At 36.5% G+C, this 22,317-nt stretch overlaps 1 protein-coding gene across 8 annotated transcripts in view; it reads left to right on the top strand.

Annotated features, from left to right (window-relative positions):
- RALYL (RALY RNA binding protein like) overlaps positions 1–22,317 on the top strand; it is a 422,905-nt gene that overhangs the window by 132,679 nt on the left and 267,909 nt on the right. The window contains exon 1 of one of the 8 annotated variants that reach the window (XM_076329476.1): positions 8,244–8,325. The exons of the other annotated variants lie outside the window; for them this stretch is intronic. The gene's annotated coding sequence lies outside the window, so the exon portion shown is untranslated. Of the gene's footprint in view, positions 1–8,243; positions 8,326–22,317 lie in introns of those variants that run through there. 8 annotated transcript variants of the gene reach the window in all.

Here is a 22,317-nt window from a genome sequence, read left to right as displayed (position 1 = left end):
TTCTGATAAAACTTTGTGGAGCATAAGCTGCTGTACTCAAAAGATCTGGCCCCCATTATTGCATTTGCTTTAGCATAAGCTGTTGTTTAAGGCTGAAAGTTCTTTATTAGTAGTCTGTTATGTTTACCGTGTGTTACCTTTATTATCGTGTATTTAGATGCCAAAATTCAAAAAAGTGGAAAAAGTAGCATACTTTCTGTCCCTATGGGCTTGTTAGAGTAATTATGACTCTGTAAGTAAGTTCAAGCTTCTGGAAAATAAAACATGATCTTAAGTCTAAACAAATTGTCTAAATTATGATTTTTTTATTTAAGAATATTTTATTATGTGATTTTTTAATACTGATTGTTCTTGGGAAAGTCAATGCAGAAGTTACTTCTACTGAATACCAATGGTATTCATTTCTCCTAGTCCTCTTAAGGTGTTAGACTGAAATCTGTCAGTCCTTGAGGGTTAAGTATAAAATACCATTTTCAAGCTATCTAAAGACAGCTATTGATGTTAATGATCTTTGAAATGGAAGAAGGTGGTACAATCACTTATAGAGGAAAGCAAAAGATGAGAATATCTGTTTTAAATTATGGTATGTTCTGTTTTAGAATCTGTTGTTTTAAATCTCATCTGAAGACTCTAAGCTTGTTGTTGAAATTCCAGTACACTTCTGAAACATCCAGATCATTTTCCATGTTGGTCTGTCACTCAAGTATTGATCCTGGCTGCCTCCAACACTTTGAAATCTAATGAGCTCACAGCCCAAGGTCTTGTAGCTGCAGGCTATTTCTTCCTATAGCTCATAATTTTCCTCTTGTTTTTAAAACTACCTATATCTATTTCTCATTTTAGGTCAGATGACCTTGGACCATCAAACTATAAGCTGTTGTTAAAATGAATAGTCCTTGGACTTGCACAGTGACTTTCTCAGAACTTTCAGCACTGATGATATGCCACTTTGCTCACTGTGACTAACTCTGACTGTATGTTTCAATTGCGCAGATACAGGCTTTAAACATTCATTACAGACTTTCTTCAATCCAAAAAATAAAAATCTACATACACAACCCTAGTTCTGAATTTTTTACCATCTTTTCCTCCTCCACCCACAGTACTTTTTTTAGAGAAGGTAAAACTCTCCAGAAATAGCAATAGTCGGTATTGGTATAAACTGTCACTTTTGGGCTGATAAATGATCCCAGATATTCCTTACAGTCGGGTATCTCAGAACACCTCATTCAAACACCTTTGGGAGGTAAAATGATAACTGGGGAATACTATCACATGTACCTGAGGCTTTTCTGGTTCTATAAGCTTCTTGCTATGCTTTTATAACAGCCACAGATGCATTGAGCTGTTTCTGTTAGCAGAAATCTCTCTCTGCTGCCTGGGAGCCACTTGGACTTCATGGCTTCTGAGAGCTCTCTGACACAGAAATTGGAGATGCTTTGTCCACTATAAAAGCTTCTGACTGAAGTGCTGCAGCTACAGGGCAAACCTCTAGACATGCATGCATGGTTTTGGCGCAGGAGAATAAGTGCTTCTCAGTGAGGTCATACCTGATCTGTGTAACAGGGACTTCCTTATACAGAAACAGACCCTTTTGGATCTGTGTGAACAAACTTTTTCTGTGTCACAATACGAGCTTCCAGAAACAGGCTGCTCTGTACACAAAACTACTTCCTCCAGACTGCTCATCATTGCAGTGGAGAAAGTAAATTTTTAGGCTGACCTAGAGAAGTTGGGATGTAGGTTTTAAGTGGCATAGGCTGAGAAAATGAGCAAATACACCTGAATAATAGATGTTTTTTATATTAGTGGGATTTTGAGCTATTCTAGGAAAACTCATGCACCATCCCTCCATAGCTTGTTCTGAGGTAATTGATCGAGTATGACATGAGTGCTGCTCCCTAAATTCTGCATGCTTCGGTGGCCACAAAGGATAGATGAAATTAGACATCATACTTAGACATTTGTACAGGACATTGCTGGTTAATGACATTTTAACCAACAAGATATCAGTGGCCATTGTTTTGGATTACCCCTCCCAGGCTGTCCTACCATGATCAATCAAGCCATGACCTGAACACATAACCATTAGGAAAACAGAACTTAATTACTCACCTATTAGTTACAGATTTTTAGGTGGAGTGAGCTGTTAGGAGGCCAAAGGCAATAAAGAATTGCTCATACTATTGTTTGGATGTCAATAGCACAAATGTCACAGTGCAAGCGTGTGCAAGACTGCGCAGGCCAGCGTGTGATCGGAGTATTTTTCTCAGGGAGGGGATCTTCAGCATTGCTGCCTTCCAGAATCAGTTTCCACAGTGACGAAGCAGTCCTTCAGAACAGGCATACGGAAGCCAGCCCAGGGCATGGCCCTTTTCCTATACTGCCAAAAATGCAATACTTGCTTAAATATCCTTGTGAAGGGCATCATCTATGCTTTGATATTTTTACCTTTCAAACTGAGTCAGGAAGTAAATCGTGACTGATATTTTGTTATGTATTGATCGGTAGCCTCTACTGATTTCTATATCTGTCCTTATGGCAATTCATGTTTGAACATTTTTAGATCATGGGATTCTGTTCAACTAGAAGCAATTGTTTTTTCCGATGTTTGGTTTTTTTCATCTAGACTTTAGTACATTAACAATCAAGCTATCTTCTATTATGTGAATGGGTATTTCAAAAACAACAGACATTTTAGGAAGCTCATATCTCTGTAATCACTTTTCAAAGTATTTGCTTAGAAGTATAATGCAGTGCAAAACCAATAACCATCATCATCATAAAACACAATATATTGAGGAAGAGAGTCCATCCATATAGGCTGATGAACTAACAGCTATGGTTGCTGTTCTGCTTGTTACCTTGATAGTCTTGCACATGTGGTATAGTTTACAGAGGTTAATGCAATAATTTCTTCCTCCAAATGAATAGAAACTAGTAAATGTTTGACTTAGGGATTTACTTTCCCAGTGTGCTAAGAAAGCAATTCTAAATACCTGTGGTCACTGCTGCATTTTTACCTCTTTAGACTAATTTAAAAAATCCCCACCTCTTCCATGAAAAATGCTGTGAAACACACAAATGTCCATATTGACCTCACTTAGGTCTTTGACCTGACCTTGCTGAATTCACATTCATTAATGAGAGAAAATAAAAAACTTGAAAATGTTAAGGTCTATTAAACTAGACCAGCCTAATAAGGTTGTGTGTAGATTACAGAAGATTGAAACCCACAACTAGTGAGAAGTTAAAATCACTGGCAGAGCAACATTTGCCTGTGGCAAATTTTCAGATAAAAACTCTACTCTTTTTTATTGTTATAACCTATACTAACAGAAAGTGGAAAGATATAGTTTCTCATAGCTTAAAGGAAAGCTTGTGTATTGTCACAGACCCTTCATGGAAAAGAAAATTAGCAAACTATTCATATAGCATAAGAAAAATGAATTATCCTGTGCCAAGTAAATGATTAATTTCCCAATAATTTACTGCTTTTTATTTAAAAACAAACATCTTGCTGTTCATCAAGCAGAATTGAGAAAATCTATTAATGCAAAATGGTTCTAGGGAATTGTTTGCTTCTTCGGGGGTCCAAGTCCTCTTGCACAAACAAAAGAAAAAAAGAAAAAGAAAAAAAAAACCAACGGTCAGATGTCTGACTGTGCTGAGAGAGAAGGAGAGGATAAATTTCAGCATAAATCTGTCCTGCATGCCGTCTGTGTAATGTCTGGACCATAGATGTAAGGAATAAATAAATAATTTTTCCCAGACACTTTGTACTTCTATCTACTGCTCTCAAACCAAACAAGAAAGTATGGTGGAATAAAAATCTGATCTTAAAATACTTTCATAAAGTTGTGTAGTCTTATCCATGCTACAAGATTAATTGCATAAATATATATATTGTATATTTATTCAGACTCTAGGAATACAAAAAACATGACTGCTCTCAGCCTTCCTATGCAGTACAGAGTAGAAAGAACCAATGTAATAAAATGGTATTAACAAATGACTTAATTTCCACAGAGTGAGTGTAACTAAGGCCTTAGGCATTTTTGTTTATTTCCCATTTCTAGGATTAGCCAGTTCTAGAGCAGGAGGAGAGAAATTAATATCAAAACCAGCTCTTATGTTTTTATCTTCATTTTACTGATCCTAAATAAGCTCAGTATATTTGGAGGATGAATTCTATTAAGCAGAACAAGTCAAGGGTTTAGAAAGGCACTCTTGGAAAAATCTCACCTTTTGACTAATAATTCATAGTCAGCATGGAGGTTACTGAAGCAATCATAAGAGATACGAATATTCCTTACACAGGAGGAGAAACAAGAGAGGACCTTGAGCTTAAATTTTCATGAAGTCATGGTATTTATTAGAGAAAGTATTTCAGTTTTTCTAAGACAGAGGAAAAAAAGATGTTACTATGTTTTGCTGGTTTTCTCACTTCACGGGATAGAAGGGAGATGAGAGAGAAAAGAGGAAGAAGTGATAAAGGAGAAAGAAAACTCATATAGGGAAGAAACAGATCCTTCTTTTTCATTGTTTAATAATCTGACATTGAAGGCTTGGAGAAGATGACCTCCAGAGGTCCCTTCCACCCTCAAGCATTCTGTGACTTTCTGTTTAAAAGTGAGGGGCAGAAAATGAGATATATAATTTTCATTTTATATACCAATTTCTTTTAAACTGAATTTTTCCTTTACAATATATTGGTTTGATCAATAAGTATTCCAAGTTAAAGACATGGCACACATTTGGGGATACTGAAAATATTTCTAACATATTTTCTGGAATGTCTCAATTCAACAGAATATGAGTAGCCTACTATAACGATGTATTTTAATCTGTTTCAGAAACATCTGCTATTAGCTAGTCTTGGCTACTGGAATAGGCAAGGCAGTGGTCTAAATCAATACAGCAATTTTATTAGGACCCTGCAATATAGAAGCAAGGTGAGAGCTGACGTCCTTCAGATTAGGTTACTTTTTGAATGTATTAACTTCTTCCCTATCTCCTGACTATGATAAATTATAGCATAGAGATGTTTATTTAAAGGTTTTAAAGATGACAATGAAATAAACCAAGTATATTTTAGTGCAACGTGAGGGGGATAGAGCTCATAAAGGTATATTCTGCCTTTTGTCATGTATAAAAAAGGAGCAAGAAGATATGGGATGAATTGCGTTATTCTTGTGGGGACGAGAAAAATCTCATTTCTAAGTCCATATATATAGACTTTATTTTTCCTCTGAGTCAGGGAACAATGCAAGCTGGCTATTGAAGGGAGTTTATGCACATGTGTTTATATTGTTTAATAAACAATATTATATGGAGAGGAAGCTAGCAGCTGTCCTTTTTTCCTTTCTATCCATAAATCTGCCACGTCACTGAATCTAACAAAGTGAAACTCTCTAGCTTTCAGTTTGTGCATAACACTGTTGCCAAACTTCATAAAGATATTTTATGGCCTGTTGAAGTGCTAAGATGATAGACTTCATGAAAAATGAAGTCTCTAAATGGATTGGAGCTATATCACTTGATGAGTCTAAAAATTATCACTGAGATTCACAGCTATTAGTGACAGCACTGTGGAGAAATCTCACCCTACTTATGACATAGCTCTGTTATAAAATATCCAAGCACACGGTGCCACTAATGATGAATAATTTTCACCCAGACACCGAATTATGGTATCTAGAGCCAGGCTGCTTGGGTCATTTAAGCTTCCTTTGTATGGCAAAAATAGTAGTGGCAAGGGCTTTCTCACTGCCTTGGTCTGTGTGAAAGGTAGGGTACGAGGTATAGTTATCCATCAGCACAAATTCACCAAAGCAGAAGCTGTTGTAGTCTCATGCTTTCTACTGCTCTCACTCAGGCATTTCTGTTTTTTGCTTGTGTCCTGTTTTTGGCTGGGATAGAGTTAATTTTCTTCCTAGTAGCTGGTACAGTGCTGTGTTTTGGATTTAGGATGAGAACAAAGTTGATAACACACCGATGTTTTAGTTGTTGCTCGGTAATGCTTACACTAGTCAAGGACTTTTCAGCTTCACATGCTTTACTGACTGAGAAGGCTGGAGGTGCACAAGAAGCTGGGAGGGGGCACAGCCAGGACAGCTGACCCAAACTGGCCAAAGGGATATTCCATACCATGTGACGTCATGCTCAGTACATAAACTGGGGAAAGCTGGCCGGGGGGGCCGCTGCTCAGGGACTGGCTGGGCATCTGTCGGTGGGTGGTGGGCAAATGCATTGTACATCACTAGTTTTGTATATTATTATTACTATTATTATTATTATTATTTTATTTCAATTATTAAACTGTTTTTATCTCAACCCACAAGTTTTCTCACTTCTACTCTTCCAATTCTCTCCCCGATCCCACCGGGAGGGGGTGGGCGGGGGAGTGAGCGAGTGGCTGTGTGGTGCTCAGTTGCCGACTGAGGTTAAACCACGACAGCTTGTACAGATACTGGTTCTGCACCACCAAGCGATGAGCTACTTCAGAAAGATATGATCAAAAGGTCAAATCACCTTTTTCTTGAATTAGCTTCTGAAATTTCCTTGTCTGCAATCACATGAGTATCAGGCCTTTCACAAGGGAAGGGGTGAAAATGCACATTTGGGGAGGCAGTACTGTGACAGTCCCAGTATATAGTACCTTAAGCACTGTAAAACCTCACTAGTAGTATCTCTGTTGCTATTTCGCAGTCTCATAACCTCATGTCCCATCAGTCCAAGTCATCCAGCACTGATTTCCGCCTCTCCATCCCCCAGGTACATGTTGCCAACATATAACCACTGCCAGAACTCCAACTTTGTAGGAAGTTCATTTAGAGTTCACCTCTTCAGGAACACACACAAAGCAAAAAAACCCTCTGCACTCAGACCTAGCAAAAGAATACACTGATCCAACAAAACAAAATGTATGTGTTCATTTATTTTTTTCACTCAAAGTACTTTTTGGTTCAAGTCAGTTCTCCAGTGTGCACGAGTCTAATTCTTTCCTTACTTTCCTGTAGGGAGATTTCTATTCTAGGATGTGGATTCAGCCAATCTTAAATTTACCACCCAGCTAAAACATATTTTTCCATCCTTGCCTCCATTCTATCCTGTAACTGGTTGCAGACAACTTTGTTCTAGATTCTTTAGTAATCTGTCAAATAACAATGTTGCTGAGGTGATCAAAGCTCCATTATGAGGTGATACGTTGCCGCTTTACCTGGAATTCAGGATGTGAGTTAGTAGCTACCCCTGAGTCCTTTCATGCATCCCTGGGGGGAGATTGTCTGCCAATTTTAACGTCTTAGTTTCTTGGCCTGTATCAAACTTCTTAGGAAGCTGACTTTCATCTGGCGCAGATATTCTTATATTAAAAAGAATATTTTTTTTCTATTAATTTGATCTTGTTTTAAGAAGTCATCTGTTTAAGTGGTTGATTGTGGTGGGTTGACCTTGGCTGGTTGTAAGGTGCCCACCAACAGGCTCTATCATTCTCCCTCCGTCAAGAGGACAGGGAGAGAAAATATGATGAAAAGCTCATGGGTCGAGATAAGGACAAGGAGATCACTCAGTAATCACCATCACGGGCAAAACAGACTTGATTTGGGGAAGATTAATTTATTGCCAGTTAATAACATATTAGGATAATGAGAAATACGAACAAATCTAAAACCACCATCCCCCCACCCTCTCCCTTCTTCTCGACCATCTTGGAGCCAGCTAGAACTGTGTCTGTCCAACATGGGGGCAGCTTCTGGTGCCTTCTCACAGAAGCTGCCCCTGCAGCCCCCTCCCATTACCAAAACCTTGCCACTTAAACTCAGTACATTGATCCAAGAAATTGTAACAAGAATAATAGAAAATTACTTTCAGTAAAATCAAAAAGAAAAAAACTAAAATAGTATTCCAGAAGCCCTTCAATTTGGTTTAGGATCAATGGGTCATTTAAATTTAACATTAACTGACGCCATCATGCTTTTTATTTTTGCCAAAGTACTAGAACTATGAAAAGTCTTTGGAATACAGTTCTGTTCCCTTCCCAATTAGATGAGCATCTAGGTCCACCCTAAATAGTTGTCTACTCCCCCAGCATCCTTCATCTTAGGTCTGTGCAGCAACCTAAGAAATAATAAAAAGTATGTGTATATGTTCTGGAGAGCCAAGGCAAAAGTGTTTGAATTACTCCTGAAAGACAAATCTAAAACTTCTTCTTCCTTTCCCACTGTCTCAAAACAGGTTGCTGCTAGGTTCAGCTGAGGAAGAGTGGAAATTCTGCATAAGGCATTGGCTCTGGTAGAGGGTGACAGAAGTTCATCTAAACACGTGAGCTGTTCATACTCTGTCTGCTAGAAGCTGGTCTCCTAATAGCCATGACAGCCTAAATGGACATTGTCAGTGCATGTCAGTCCTTGAAAACATCAGCTGATAGGGTGGTAAAGCCTCAGGAGGGGCAGACTTGAGGGGCAATAGAGTTCAAAGGAAACTTAAATCTGAAGCTCTAGCAGGGTTGTTACTGGCAACTTCCACAGAGCAGTGATGGCTGATGCAATGTATTCTCTGCATGGTTTAATGTTTAAGCAAGAAAAATCCTCACATAAATGATAATATTTCAGGTGTCCAAGCCTCTAAGCATAGTCCTGTGTAAAGAATTCTGCAGTACTCTAAGCTCAAGGCAGTAGTTGCTATGACCATAAGCCAATGCAATTGGGGGTACTTCACAATAATGTTGCAACTCTTGCTCAGGCATGGTGGTGAAAATGTTTCTCCATCACTGCTGTCTGTCTACCAGTCAGAGGACCAAAAGAAATAGTCACGTTGTGGATTGGGCTTCTCAGAGGTTTTCGTTTACCTTCTGGGGGTGTGGGTTCTTTTATTTTCTCTCTTCTGTCATCATCCTGTTTTTATTTTCACCAGACTAGCTGTCACATCAACATTTGAAAATTTTGATTCTTTGGAGCAGCTGTGTTAACTTGGCTCATCACCAATGGCTGAGTTATGAGGGAGCCTTTGGAGATGACAGATTAAAGAGGAGCAAACAGTGAGGATATTTTGTTCATTTTTTTTTTTTCTGTCTGGCTTAACTTCCAAAGTCCTCTTATTTCCTCTTTTTTTTCCTGCTGCCTAGATTTTGCTCTGCAAATATCAGTGTATCATAGAATCTTTCCATATACATTTTTTTTCTCCTTACCTGAAGAGAAATAAATTGCTCTTCAACTTCAAACTTTTGAACAGGCTCGTATGAAGCTACATGCAGTGCTTTTAACTTGTATTTTTCTTCAGTGGGACAGAAACTCCTCAGGTTGCTTCTGCTTGCTCTCCACCTAGGGTTTAAAACCTACTTCTTTCCTATGTATTAGGCTTTCCTTCTCATCACACTTGATTCTTGTGTGAGGATTTTTTTCCCATTTATTCCCTTTTAATTACTATTTTAACAGGATGTTTATACTAAAATTAAAGGTAATTATTCTGCTGTTTTCTATTAACTCATTCCTTAAGCTGATTTCAGCTGTTCCAAATTGGATTAAAAAACTGAAAGAAATATCAGCTGTCATGCTTCCAGGCATTTGGTGACTTTGCAGGATTAGGAATACACTTATCTCATAAGTGGTTTTTTCCATAAAACTGTCTGATACAGCAGTTCAAAACTTGCCTGGAAGCAGCTATTATTAGCCAATGTTGAAAAGAGGATAACCACGCTTCATATAACATTGATATAATCAACATCGCAAATCCCCTCTTCTATGACTCTGTTTCTTGTGCCTATGCCATTGCATATCGCAGCGGTACAGTTCTTCATTTATACTTGTGCTGTAAGGATATTTGAGAAAAATCACCTGCTTTAAACTTGTCTTTTGGTTTCTTAAATTTGCCAGCAGGTAGTAAGCACAAGCCAGGCTTGTCTTAACATAGCTCTGAAATGGAGAAGAAAATCAAGAAACATTAACACAGACAGTAAATGGGTATTTAATAATTTGTTATAATGATGATGCATACTATAGTAGTCAGTATAATGCTCATTATCCAGTGTAGAGAGTGATTTATATTCATTAATAAATTCACAGGTTCATATTCCAACATCTCCATGAGCTGGGAAAGTTAATGTACAAATGAAATAATAAAAATATATATTTAGAAGAAATCCTGTTAGGGGTAAGAAATAAAAACTACTTGAGGGAAGGTAGCATGATTTTTAAAATTAATTTTAACTGTTTGAGACTAAGCTGCTATGTTACACGTGCTAAATCAAGGGGACTTTTTACTGAGTAGAAATGGAGACAGTGATTGATGATGATGATCTGCAGCAATAGTAATCACTATCAATTATTAAATTTGTATGATGAAATTAAGAAACTAGTTATCATAGAGGGAGAGGTAGAGTAGCCTTTAAAATAAATAAATAAAAGACAAAGTACTGGAACCAGTAGAGTGTCTCAGTTTGCATTAGCTACCAACACAGACTCAGCACTTCAGAAAGACTGGGCCACCATGGCAAGGACGTTTTTTCTTTTTCTGTCTCCAACCTTTCTTTTCTCCTCCCTTTCCCAACCCCCCTTAAGTTGGAGGGCAAAGAAAAGGCTTCGATGACCTTGATACATTTCCATGCCTCTTCTTTAGAGATGAGAACAGACCTTATAAAGTTCACATGTGCATATTAAGCCTATAACCATCTGCTGCAATTATGAACAGTGTGGTGGTTAAGTTTAGCATTTGGAGAGGAGGTCTGAAGGTCAGCTGTGTTTCAACTGTAGTGAAGTATCTTAGGTTGACTTGAATCAGTGAAAAATAACAGCAATAAATGAGCAGCGAATTTTTTAAGTGGGTTAGCTTGTGGGGTATTTAAGATCAGGAATAGCACCAGAGGATATAGTGAGGTATGCACATATCTCAGATATAACAGGAACTAGAACGTTCTTAATGTCCTTAGGATGCTGAACTAGCTTCTTGACAGTTTTTTTTTTTCTTTTTAAATTGTGATGCTGTAAAAAGAGTAGACTCATGCCTCAGCATACATTTGCTGTATTTTGAGCAGAACTCTGTTATTTAGTTGTTTTTTGGAACCAGTCGTTTCCTTTCCTGCGTGAGAAGATGGAATACATTAAGTAGCAAGCACTCCTGGTGGGTTGTGAGAACAACCAGCTCTCCGGAATATGAGTGCCTGTTGTGTAAACTCTGGGTGTTTATGGCTCATATCTTAGTATTCTGTGAAAGCATGCATCTAGGTAGCTCTGTGGGCTTCAAATGTTTGTTTTCTTTATTTAGTTGCTCATTGCCTAGATGCTAACAATTTTTTGTGAAGTTTCAACTCTGAGAGGTGCCACTGCATGTTTTTTCTAGAAGCCATAATCATGATATCAGTATCAGAGTACATTCTTTCTGAGAATGTTTCAGTTACTTAGATTAAAAGGATTTCAAGAATTAGAAAGTAGTCTCCTTATGGAAATTCCCTGTTTGGCCAGGGTTTGCTGTGTTCAATGTGAATGTTTAGTGTATCCACTCAGTTTTGGCAAATTTGGGGAAAGTAAGTCTAGCTCGATCACGACCTGATAAACAGTTCTTTTAAAGTGTTCTGTGCTTTTGTGAACAGGCGACCAAAGTCTGGGCATGCAGCCCAGGGACTCTGGGGGATGGGGAAAAGTATTATAAGTACAAACAAGTGAAAGAATGATTCGGTACAGTGTTTAGACTCGTTCTGTTGTGTGCCCAGTACAAGAAAGAAACAGGCAAGGGGCAACGTATAGCAGGTCATTATCCTGAACAGTTTTGGAGTATCTAAAGTACAGTAGAGAAACTAATACTGCGGCAATAGCTTCTCAGACTTGCCAATAGTGTTCACTGGCATAGTGTGAAGGAGTACAGAAAGGCGGAGGACTTGGAGGAACAGCCTCACTTATAATTTGTAGGCAATGTTTCTTTTATGAAATAGAATATTTAGAAATTAACAAAAACTTTACTGAAGTGTTATTAAAACCTGCTAAAGTTCACTGGAAAATATTTTGACTGTAAATGCCCTTGGTTTTTTCTGGAAGGTGGGGGAAGGTGTGAGGAAGAGAGAGTGGTTTGAATTGTTACCCCAGCCCTCCTGATGCCCATTCAACTTGCACTCAGCTCCTGATCTCTTCATAAGTCAGGACAATCACAGATTGTTAATAACTTCAAGATATTGTTTTTATATGAGTTTGCCACTTGGTTGTTCAACGAGTGTGATTTTGCAGATGTTGCTTCTTGTTTTGCTTTTATTTACTTACATATAGAACTGTGTAAATATGACTCAATGTGTAGTGTTTTGTCCAGGATTTAGAGAACTTTGGATACTTTGAAACTGATGGGTTTCCAAGACTGCCCTTCTAGAAACTTGGTTCAATTCAACTCAAGCAATTGAGTTACTACATTGTTTCATGTGCCTTCAAATTGAAAAATATAAAAATAACCTTAAATTTCTGATTATGTAAAAAACGCACTTGAAATAAACTTTTAATACAAAATGAGAAAATGCATTTAGAAATCCTATTCTATGCTATTTGTTCAATACTGAAACATACTTACAGTCTTGTTTTATATCTTCATGAATGATTCTGTATGTTTATAAGAAGTTTCCTTTTTTTTAAAAAAAACCCGTTAAGTACTTGATGCTTCTACGCATTTTCAGAAGTCCTTTTCAAACTATGATTTAAAGAGAGTACAGGCATTCATCTTGGCTATTTTATGTTTACAAAATTATTTAATTCTCAGTGGATGCTATTCTGGTCTTTTATAGGTTTTAGATGGCCTTAGTTCTGATGTGAAGAGTAAATGAGATAATCAGACTCTAAGTTCTAAGTATATAACTTGGAAAATATTGCTTAGTTTATTAATATTGGGGGTTTTAGTGCTTCTAGAATGAGTTCCAACTCTGTCATAATCCATAGCAAAAACTTCCTAATAATTAGTTTCAGCTTGCTTGCTGAAGTTTAGTTTCAGTGCTTGCTTCTTTATTGAATATTAATCTCCATCTCAGCTGAGGTCTTTGTGTTGATCTCAAAGGAACAAAGCTTTCAGACCATTACTTCATAGTTTTTATTTCTTTCAGTATAAAGATTTAAGGCCTAATGCCAAAATAATGCTCCATGAATCCTCATTAGAATGCTTTACTCAGCTGGTCCCTCCCACAGTCGTGCTACTTTTGTGCATTAATCTGCTGTGCACATTTAAACTGATCAAATACTGTATTAGCTCTGGAGGAGACTGTGGACTGCTCCAGACCTGGAACTGAATTGGAGCTGTGTTTGACAGACAGGTCTGCTCTGTTCTGTCTCAGCACCAAGACACTCACCTAATTTATCCTTAAAAAAAAAAAAAAAATCTGTCTGTGTAATGATCAAAAAAAGATTAAATTAAGAAGTAAATGTTAATATATATGAATAACAAATATTACTCTAATATTCCATGTTTAACATTAAATAGTGGCTTATGTTATCTGGAGCTGAGAAGAGGAGGAAGAGGGAGGGTCAGTCTATGTATTAATGGGCATTAGGTTATATATGTGACGTCAATCCCATAGAAATTGTAACAACTTTTCTGCAATCCTCACAGGTACACTGCTGGCTTATGTGAGCAGCTGACAGTATATATCATGAATAGTTACACAACTTTCCTAGAAGAGCAAGCTACTGTATTGATTATAAATGAGCTATTGCACTCTAAATTATTCTCTAGCTGTGTAAACCAATAGGTGTGTGTGGACTGAGGCTGGGAGGCTGCTCATTTTTACAGTTCTGAGGATTTGGTATTTCTTCTGCTGGGGACGGGTACTGTCTTCATATAAAAGGGAGCAAAAGAGAGTCAGCTGAAATAATGCAATGAACTATTTGTATGTTCTCGGTCCATTATTTAATGGTGAATTTAACTCACGGAATTGTTTCTGAAAGATTGCAGCTATTTCAACTCCTTAAGTAACCTGGGAGTAATGATCATTGTTAGAACAGTTAAAAAGGTAACAGACTTAAAACTTATCCTGTAATATTTACACTTCCCTGCTTACTTTGTGATTCTGCAGGTATTAAATGAGTGACATCTTAACCTTCTCAAAGTGTCGATTTTGCACTTCTCAAAGTGAGCAGAGAAATCCACCCATGCCTTTTAGCTGTGACTTCAGTGATGTCTGCAATGTGTCATTTCAGGATTGTACCCTTTGTAAACAAGCTGACTTCTTCTAAACTTATTTTAGTTTCTGCTCTGCGTTACTGACCTACATGCTTTTCTATTGCATGATTTCAAAATAATAACAGCAACAACAACAACAGTAATAATAATAATAAATGGAGAGTGTTCTTCACAAGGCCTTCAAAACTGTGCTTTGTATTTGGCATATGGTGTTTCTTAATTAATCAATGTTCTAATTAGCCAGTTCAGTGCTTGAAAACATAGGTATACTTTTTATTCAGCTATAAACTACTCCTTGGACTTCAGATTGCTGAAGTTTTTTGTGCGGCATCCATTGCCATTCTGCTAGTTTTGTCTTGGAGGAAAACCTGTAAGTAACTTAAATGCCACATGAAACATGCATCAGAAATATAACCTGGTGGGGTTTTGCTGTTCAAAGTAATAGATAAACCCTCCCAGTAGTTAGAAATAGCAACAGACTGTAAATTGAATATTGTCTAGTGCTGTAAGGCTTTCTGCTTGTTTGAGCATATGACTGGAAATGTTAAGTGGGGAGAGGTGAATCTTCTGCATATTTTGTGTACAGTTACAAAGAAAACAGAACGGGGAGTAAAAAAGCTCTGTAGGTGATCCCAAACAGGAGTCATACCTTGAATGTTCACCACCTTCATGGATGATGTGTGTGCTCTGTTTAATATGGGACTAGAAAAATGAAATAGTGTGAGGCAAAACTGCAGTTTTGCCTGACTTCAACTCTCAAAATATTACGTATTCTCAAATTGTGAAACTTTAAAGTGCTACTTTTTCAGATGTTTCAACTTGTAGATATTTCCTTTCAACCATGAGACCTAAAAACATCAGTAAGATTTTTGGTTAAAAAACCTGTGATTGTCAATGGCTCATGAAGGAAGGAAAATTTCAATAATTCAAATGCCATCATTTTCCAATAAAGTGCGTGTATCTAATATTCTGTGATTTGAGTATTTTTGAGTAACAAACTTCTGACAATTGTGGTTAGTGTATTAATTTTTGTAAATATTGCTCCTTTTTCTATCTGTCCATCTATTTCAATTAAATTATAGTGATTTGCTCAGAGATGGAAAATGAAAGTAGTCAATTTGTTTTGGAGAAGAATTCTTCAGCTGATTTTCAGCCGTAGCCATCTTATCTACTCCTTTGAAACTTCCTTTACATATTATCATAGAGGTAGTTATTAAAAAAAAAAAAAAAAATTAAAAAAACCCAAACTGAAACATCAGTGTAGTTCTGTAGAACGCTGCAGTATTAAGTTTATACACACACATATGATTGTTTGTTTGTATATGTGGGAATGGAATGCTGAGGAATTTTCTTCAGAAAGAAGTCCTGCAAAAGTGTCTGTCTATCTTTCATGCATATCAATTCCCAGTTCTGTAATTAGAGTTCATAGATATATGAAGTTTTCACTAATTCCTCAGTTCTTATAAACCAAAATCACACTGATATATCAGTTGGGTTTTTATACATATTTTTTTATTCCAGAACTACCAAATGCAATGATCTGGACCTTGCAATGCACCATCTTTTTCAGCTTGTTGAATCTGATACTTGAACTTTCTGCAAAATTAAACTCAAGTTCTAATAATAGCTACTCTTTAGCTATTCTTTTCTAAATCTATTGTAAGAGTTATTGTAATGAATATTGAAGTGTCCACTGGAGACAGGATTCTGAGGTTATGGTCAAGGACAAGTAGACAATCCATCATTTTCAAAACTTCTGGTAGGTCAAGTTGTATACAAATGCTTTTTTCCTTTGGGGAAGACATCTGAACATTTTTCCCCTTATCAGAAATGAGCTTGCAATATATCTTTCCAAGAGAGAAGTTGTCTGGTGTTTTAGGATAATCTAACTCTATTCATAAAAGCATAATTACCCACTGATCATCTTTGACTTTGATTACTTAGTTAGGAAAATATTTGGATTTTTCTTCTTTTTGTACTAATTATTTTTTGTCAGCAGTCAGTGCTGCAGACAGCCATTATAACACTTGTCTCCTGAAGCTTTAACACCATAATGTTTGCCCATGCTAGACATGTTATACTGGATATGAGACTGCTATCTCTGCCAGCAAGCCTTACTGTCTTGGAGACTGTTTCCTTGATTTATGCCGAACTGGCTTCTCCGAAAATAGCTTGCTTGTGCAAGCTTTGATCCTCTCTGGAATGCTTTTGGTGTAAAAAAGAAGGCAGAGATATGGGAAGAAACTGTACAGTGGCAATGTTGATGTTGCAAATTTCTGATAAATTTCTGCTAAACCTAAACAGGGAAGCCGTAGATCCCATAGAGGTAGGTGACCACTGAAATACATGGCTACAGCAGTATGCTGAACTGCTAAGTTGATGTACATGTCAGTAGCTCAAAGCTGTTCAATGCTCTTTCTGTGAGTATTGTGCTGTTTTTGTCTAACCCTTTGAAATAAGATTTTATCAAAACTCCCTAGCCCAGGAAGCTTGATAGTTCTGGTCCTGTTCATAAGTGAAAACTTCATAAACTAGTAAAGTTAACTGAGAACAGTTCTCCCTTTAGAAGCGTGTGCTCTTTTACCTGCTGAGACTTTAGCTGCAATTCCATCTTCTCTTTTACAGAATATACTCAAACAAAAAAAACCCCAAACAACAAAACAAACATTACTTCTGTCTAGGTTTCACTGTATCATTTTGCTTATGTTTTTACTAACAAAATAAGAATCTGAGGTTCTAATGAATAAGTATAGAATTATTTGTATTTAGAAGCCTTACTAACTGTTTCTGTGTCTTTGCTCTGTATTTAGTACAAATATACATGAAGTGAATATTTACTTTCTAAAACCTGAAAAAAGAATGCTGTGAAAACAAACTTTAATCAGATTTGTGTCTATTTTTTATTGTGATCGTCCATTTTGAAAAGGAGCAGGTACACAAAGACTTTTTCTTTGAAGTATTTTGAAGTTGGAAATGGTGCTGAAAGAAAACATTTCAAACAAGTATACTGAGTTTTTCTGCAGTGCCTGATACTTCTGCATGTTGTCATTAGAAAATGCATACATTATAACTTTTGAAGGATAGTTGTTCAACCAAATGAATGTGCAGTCAAATGTTGAACTTGAGAAAGCAGATGTCAATCTTTGAAGCAATGCTGCCATCACGATGTTTGGAATAATAACAATAATTGAGTTCAGAGTTGGATTTAGGTGTGTTTTAAAGCAAATGTAGTGTCTATCATAAAATGACAATAACTGAAGTCTTCATGCAAGCTTTTCTGTTTCTTTCTGCAAATTAAAATATAAATAGCAGGTAAATTTATGTATTTTGTTTAAGCAGCAGTTGAAATCAAATGAAATGAGGTTTTATATGGAATATGTGTGAATCTTCATTGCTAAATACAATAGATTTTAATTTATTAAGATTTTAAAACCAGCCTAGAAAAGGGCAGAGTTACAGTGCTGGAAGGAATGCAAAGTTAGAAACTTCAGAGTTTTTGCATAACAAATATTGTATTCTGATGCTGAGAATATGAAAGCTTGGTGGCATGGTGGTAATTTCTAGACCTCTTAGTGAGAATAGCCTCCTTAAATTATTCCAAAACAAATCATTGTGGCAGAAAGAATTATATTTTAAGCTGTTTATACTTTTACAAAGTAAAAATAGCATGAAGAGCAATGGTTAACTATAGATTCAAAAGCTAGTATGCTTCATAGCTGAAAATTTCACCCATAATCTGTTTTTACTAACTCAAAAAGTATAAGCAGTGCAGAATGGTAAAAATAAGTGCTATTTACCTCCAATATAGGAAAGGAAATTTATTAGCTTTATCTAGAGAACTGGAGAAAAGCTTTTGTTGAATTTTATGTTATATGCAATATATATTTATGTTAAGAATATTTTACTGTAAGAAGCTGGATTCTAATCTAGTAGATGCAGCTGCTGCTCTGTCAGCTTTGGTACTGTGCCCCCTTAGCATCAGGTTTAGATGTGACCCCCTTGAAGGTTATGAGACTGTCCTTTTACTTCTTAAGGGCAAATTCTGCCTTCAAAACATGTGCTGGACTCCAGCTGCTGAAGTGTATCTGAGGGCATAATTTCTGTCTTAATTTCTGTCTTAAATGTTTGTCATTGGAACTACATATTTAAAACCTGGGAGGAATTCTGCTTTCAGTTACAATCATGTAGCTAAGTTTAGTCCAGGAGGGGACTTTAGGAATACAGATGCTTTTTAAAGGTGTACTTCTAAAAGTGCCTTCTGTTGTTCCTTTCATTATTTTTGTGCTGGGAGATAAACTAGATGTGACATGTACCAGTTTTAGACAAAGAATAAAACCTGATGACATTTAGAAAAGATTTTTACAGAAACTTTGGAACTTTGAAAACGTGTCTTAAAATGTGACATCAAAGTAGTCAGGTTAACTTTTCCAAACTAACATTGGTTTCTGTCAGTTATTTTAATCTCAGAAAGTTAATTTGTGGTCCTTTTATCTGATTTCTGTTCTATAAGAACCTTTTCTTTGTAATTGTATATAATGTATGATTTCAAGATTCAGTATAGGATAACTCAAGGTCTCTATCTCCAAAAAATTTCCATCACCTTCAAAGAAGAATATGGTTTTCTTCCTTTTCCCTTTCTGCTCCCAGAAAGCAATGGGACAGAACAAGCTGCATCTAAAAAGACATCAATTCTGCCTTTTTTTTTTTTCCCCCACACAAAATGGGAACTTCACTTAGTAGGAATTACACTTCCAAGATTGCTCGCATAAGTTATGGTATGTTGCTCTTAGAGCAATATAATCACAGGTTTCATGTACCCAATGTTCTTGGGTGTCAAAACACCCAAAAAGATCAGGTTTGCTCTCAATGAAAGGCTGAGTACCTTATCACCTGAGGTTTACATATTTACATAAAAAATGGTTAAATGCATGGAAATAGATGAGAAAATGGTTACCAACAGACCTGTGTGATCAGTGATTGGAGTAACATTTAAAGACTGATTAGATAATAATCTTGGGAATCGAGACAGCTGGTTTTATCACAGTGATATTTTGCTGTAGTTGTGGTGGCATAAGGATGTGTGTAAGGGAACCCATGGTTTCAACATGAAATTTAACCCAGTTCCATGTCAGGTTAGAACCAACAACTGCTGGAGTGTGGAAACAGAAAGCAAGAAACATTTATCTTGTTCAGCTTTAATGAATCTCAAAGTTTAATTTGATATCTGAATAAAGGTTACGGCTGTGCCTTAAATGATAGTGTATAAAATGAAGTTTACACTTAGGAACAATATTTAAGAAGAAACATTTACTTTCATTTATGCCCTTTCCGGCTGCTTTATACAAAGGTGCATCTAGAGTGCAATAAACTATAGTAATTGATGCTTTGCAGGATTAAGAGAGGCTACAGGCAACAGAACAATTAAGGGAGAGTATCTTGTTGGCAGGACCAGACTGGATGCAGAGGCGTCAGTCAAGCCTCACACAGTTCTGGTGAAACCACAGGAGTAGAACCAGAACTAGAGCTCATACATTTCCATATTCTAGAGTATTTCTATATTAACTTGCTTCTGCTAAGACAGTTAAAACATAAAAACTTCCTTAACTTCGGTGGATTTGTGTTTGTGTGTACACATTTTGTAAATAAGTGTGCATATAACACCTTTTTAAACTTTTTTTCAGGGTACCGTTTGTCCAAGTTTAAATTGCAAGTCAGTGTTTCTTCTTAATGCAACCAAGTCTGACCTTTTCAAATAAGTATGTTCAACTGGGGAAAAATAGCTTTTGGTTAGAAATGTGTTGTGACATAGCTGTCAGGTATGAAATCTACTATCAGTTGATTGAACTGAAAATAATTTTAATAGAAAATTTGTAGAATAAATGAAGATACAGACTGATTAAATCTTCATACTCACAGAATGTGAAAACATGTAGATTTTACATAGTAGAAATAGATCAGTTGCCAGAGATATGGAAGAGTTGATAATGAGGAAGCATCAACTGCCAAGTAAGAGGAAATCTGAATGCAGTTAGTGAATGTTAGCACTCTACCTCCATTTGTTCAAGGCCAGCCTTGCAGGATGTGCTCCTGGGAATGGTCCTATTCTCACCAATTTCAGTGAAACAGCCAATGGCTGCAGGACTCAGATCTTAGGAAGGAGTTCTTTGATCAGGAGGTTTGAGAGGTTTTTAGGAGATCAAAGTGGAAAAGCTTTAACCCATCTGTGTGATGTGCATTTTGAATCAAAATGCCCTAATTCTCCTTTTGATAACAAAAAGAGAAGGCAGGATGAAGTGAGGAGATGAAGAAAAAAGAAAACAGGGAGCTTCATATTTCTTGAAAGAATATTAGCTTTCATAGTGACCACTTGACATCAAAGAAGAATGCTATAAATCATTCTGTGGAAGGATTACATAAAGATGAAATTGCAGTGAGAATAAAGGCTTGACTTTCATGGCTGCACAAATTCAAAAAAATTGTCCAGTGAGGAGAATCAGTACAAGTATAATCACAAATTTAATCTGTGATCCATTTGAAACTTGTTTCTGGACATCTGCCTTAACCTAATCCTTTACTAATTCTACCTTGTTAATATGTTTTTTAAACAGAGAGCAAAATTTGGATGCTTGGGAAATGCAATAAGCAAAAATACACAAGTAAGGTTGAATTTATAATGTTCCCTAAAGATGTGCATGGTAATATGGAAGTCATAATTACTCCAAATAAAAATGATATAGTAGTTAGCAATCCTAAACTTGGTTTATTATTTGCAGCATCTTGCTAAAGAGAAATTTCAGTAACCTGCTAAAAATCATATTTATTTTTTTTAATGAGGTTGAAGAAAAATTATGTTAATTCAAAGTTCCTTCTTTCTATGACTAATAACAACCTAGTTAAAACTACCTGCTTTCTGAAGTGTAATGTATTTGTTTCATAAAGATAGCTAATAATCCAGTTTATTTTGAATTCTGTATATGCATCTGCTTAGCTTCAATGAATGTATTCAGGACTAGGGCACTTGCATCTTAGATACTATCTAAATGTAAAAACCAATATAAATCCAAAGTCCAAAGCTGTGAAACTGGTAGTTACAATGCAAGGAAGCTGCTGTCATAACTCCTGAAGACCTTAATTCAAATGCAATACATCTGCAGGAGTACTTGACAAAAAAGAAAAGAAAATAAACTCTTTTCAGCCTACCATACCAATATGCACATTTAGATGTTTGGGGGTGAGCAGTATCTTGAGGGTGGGATTTTTTTCAAATAAAAGTAACAGATTCTGGAAACTAGTGGAACAGACTCAGATTTGGCTTGAGTAGACACTTTATCAGTCTATTCAGGGAGGGGCTACTACTAACACGTTGGATACTGACTAAAAAGTAGATGCAACTCATAAAATCTCTGTTCTGCTTTTTAAATGGAGCAGCCCTGATGTTGCAGTCAGTGTTTGCTCAGCCACAAATGCTAATTTGGCACTAAATCATGTTGATCTGTTTTTGGGAATGTGGACCAAACTGTTATATGCCAAATCCTGGCCTTTGTAGAAGCACAAAAATAAGCAAGTAAATGATGTGATGAAGAGCCGGTCCAAAGGCAGGCTGGTCAATAACCCTGCACTGCAATTCTCCCTTTCCTTCCACCACAACAGCAAACATTAGTGTAACTGCAAGTTTCAAAAGAAAAAAGTTCATGTGGGGGGAAAGGGGCTCTACTCATGCTGATATGTAAGTTACACTATATTTAGTGAGGAGATATCTTCTTGAAAATAGTTTCTGCATTGCAAGAATTTCTGCATGCAATGATTTCTGCATTGTTGCCATATTGTGTCAACTCATTGCAAGGAGTTCAACCTTGGTAGCTTGGTATTAGCCCAGATCCCTACAAGTAAGGACTTGGTCACTCCATAAAAACTTGATAAACAGCCAGAGCCTTTGACAGTTGATGGAGGGCAGAGGAAAATTTTGCCTGAAGTTGCAAATGATGAAAGAAAATTTGAATATTAATACCTAATCACTTATTAGTGAAAATTTTTTATCATTATATCTAATAGTAACATAATATAATAAATTTATAATATTTAAAACTCTAGAGTTTTCATATCAGAGTAGTACTTCCTTCACTACAGCATTCTGCTTCCACCAGTTTTCATAGGTGATCAGCTTCTCTACTGATG

The sequence above is a fragment of the Aptenodytes patagonicus genome, chromosome 2, assembly GCF_965638725.1.
Source record: "Aptenodytes patagonicus chromosome 2, bAptPat1.pri.cur, whole genome shotgun sequence".
Classification (NCBI taxonomy): domain Eukaryota; kingdom Metazoa; phylum Chordata; class Aves; order Sphenisciformes; family Spheniscidae; genus Aptenodytes; species Aptenodytes patagonicus.
Note: the sequence above shows the minus strand (reverse complement) of the source record. Positions and strands in the feature narration are given on the sequence as shown.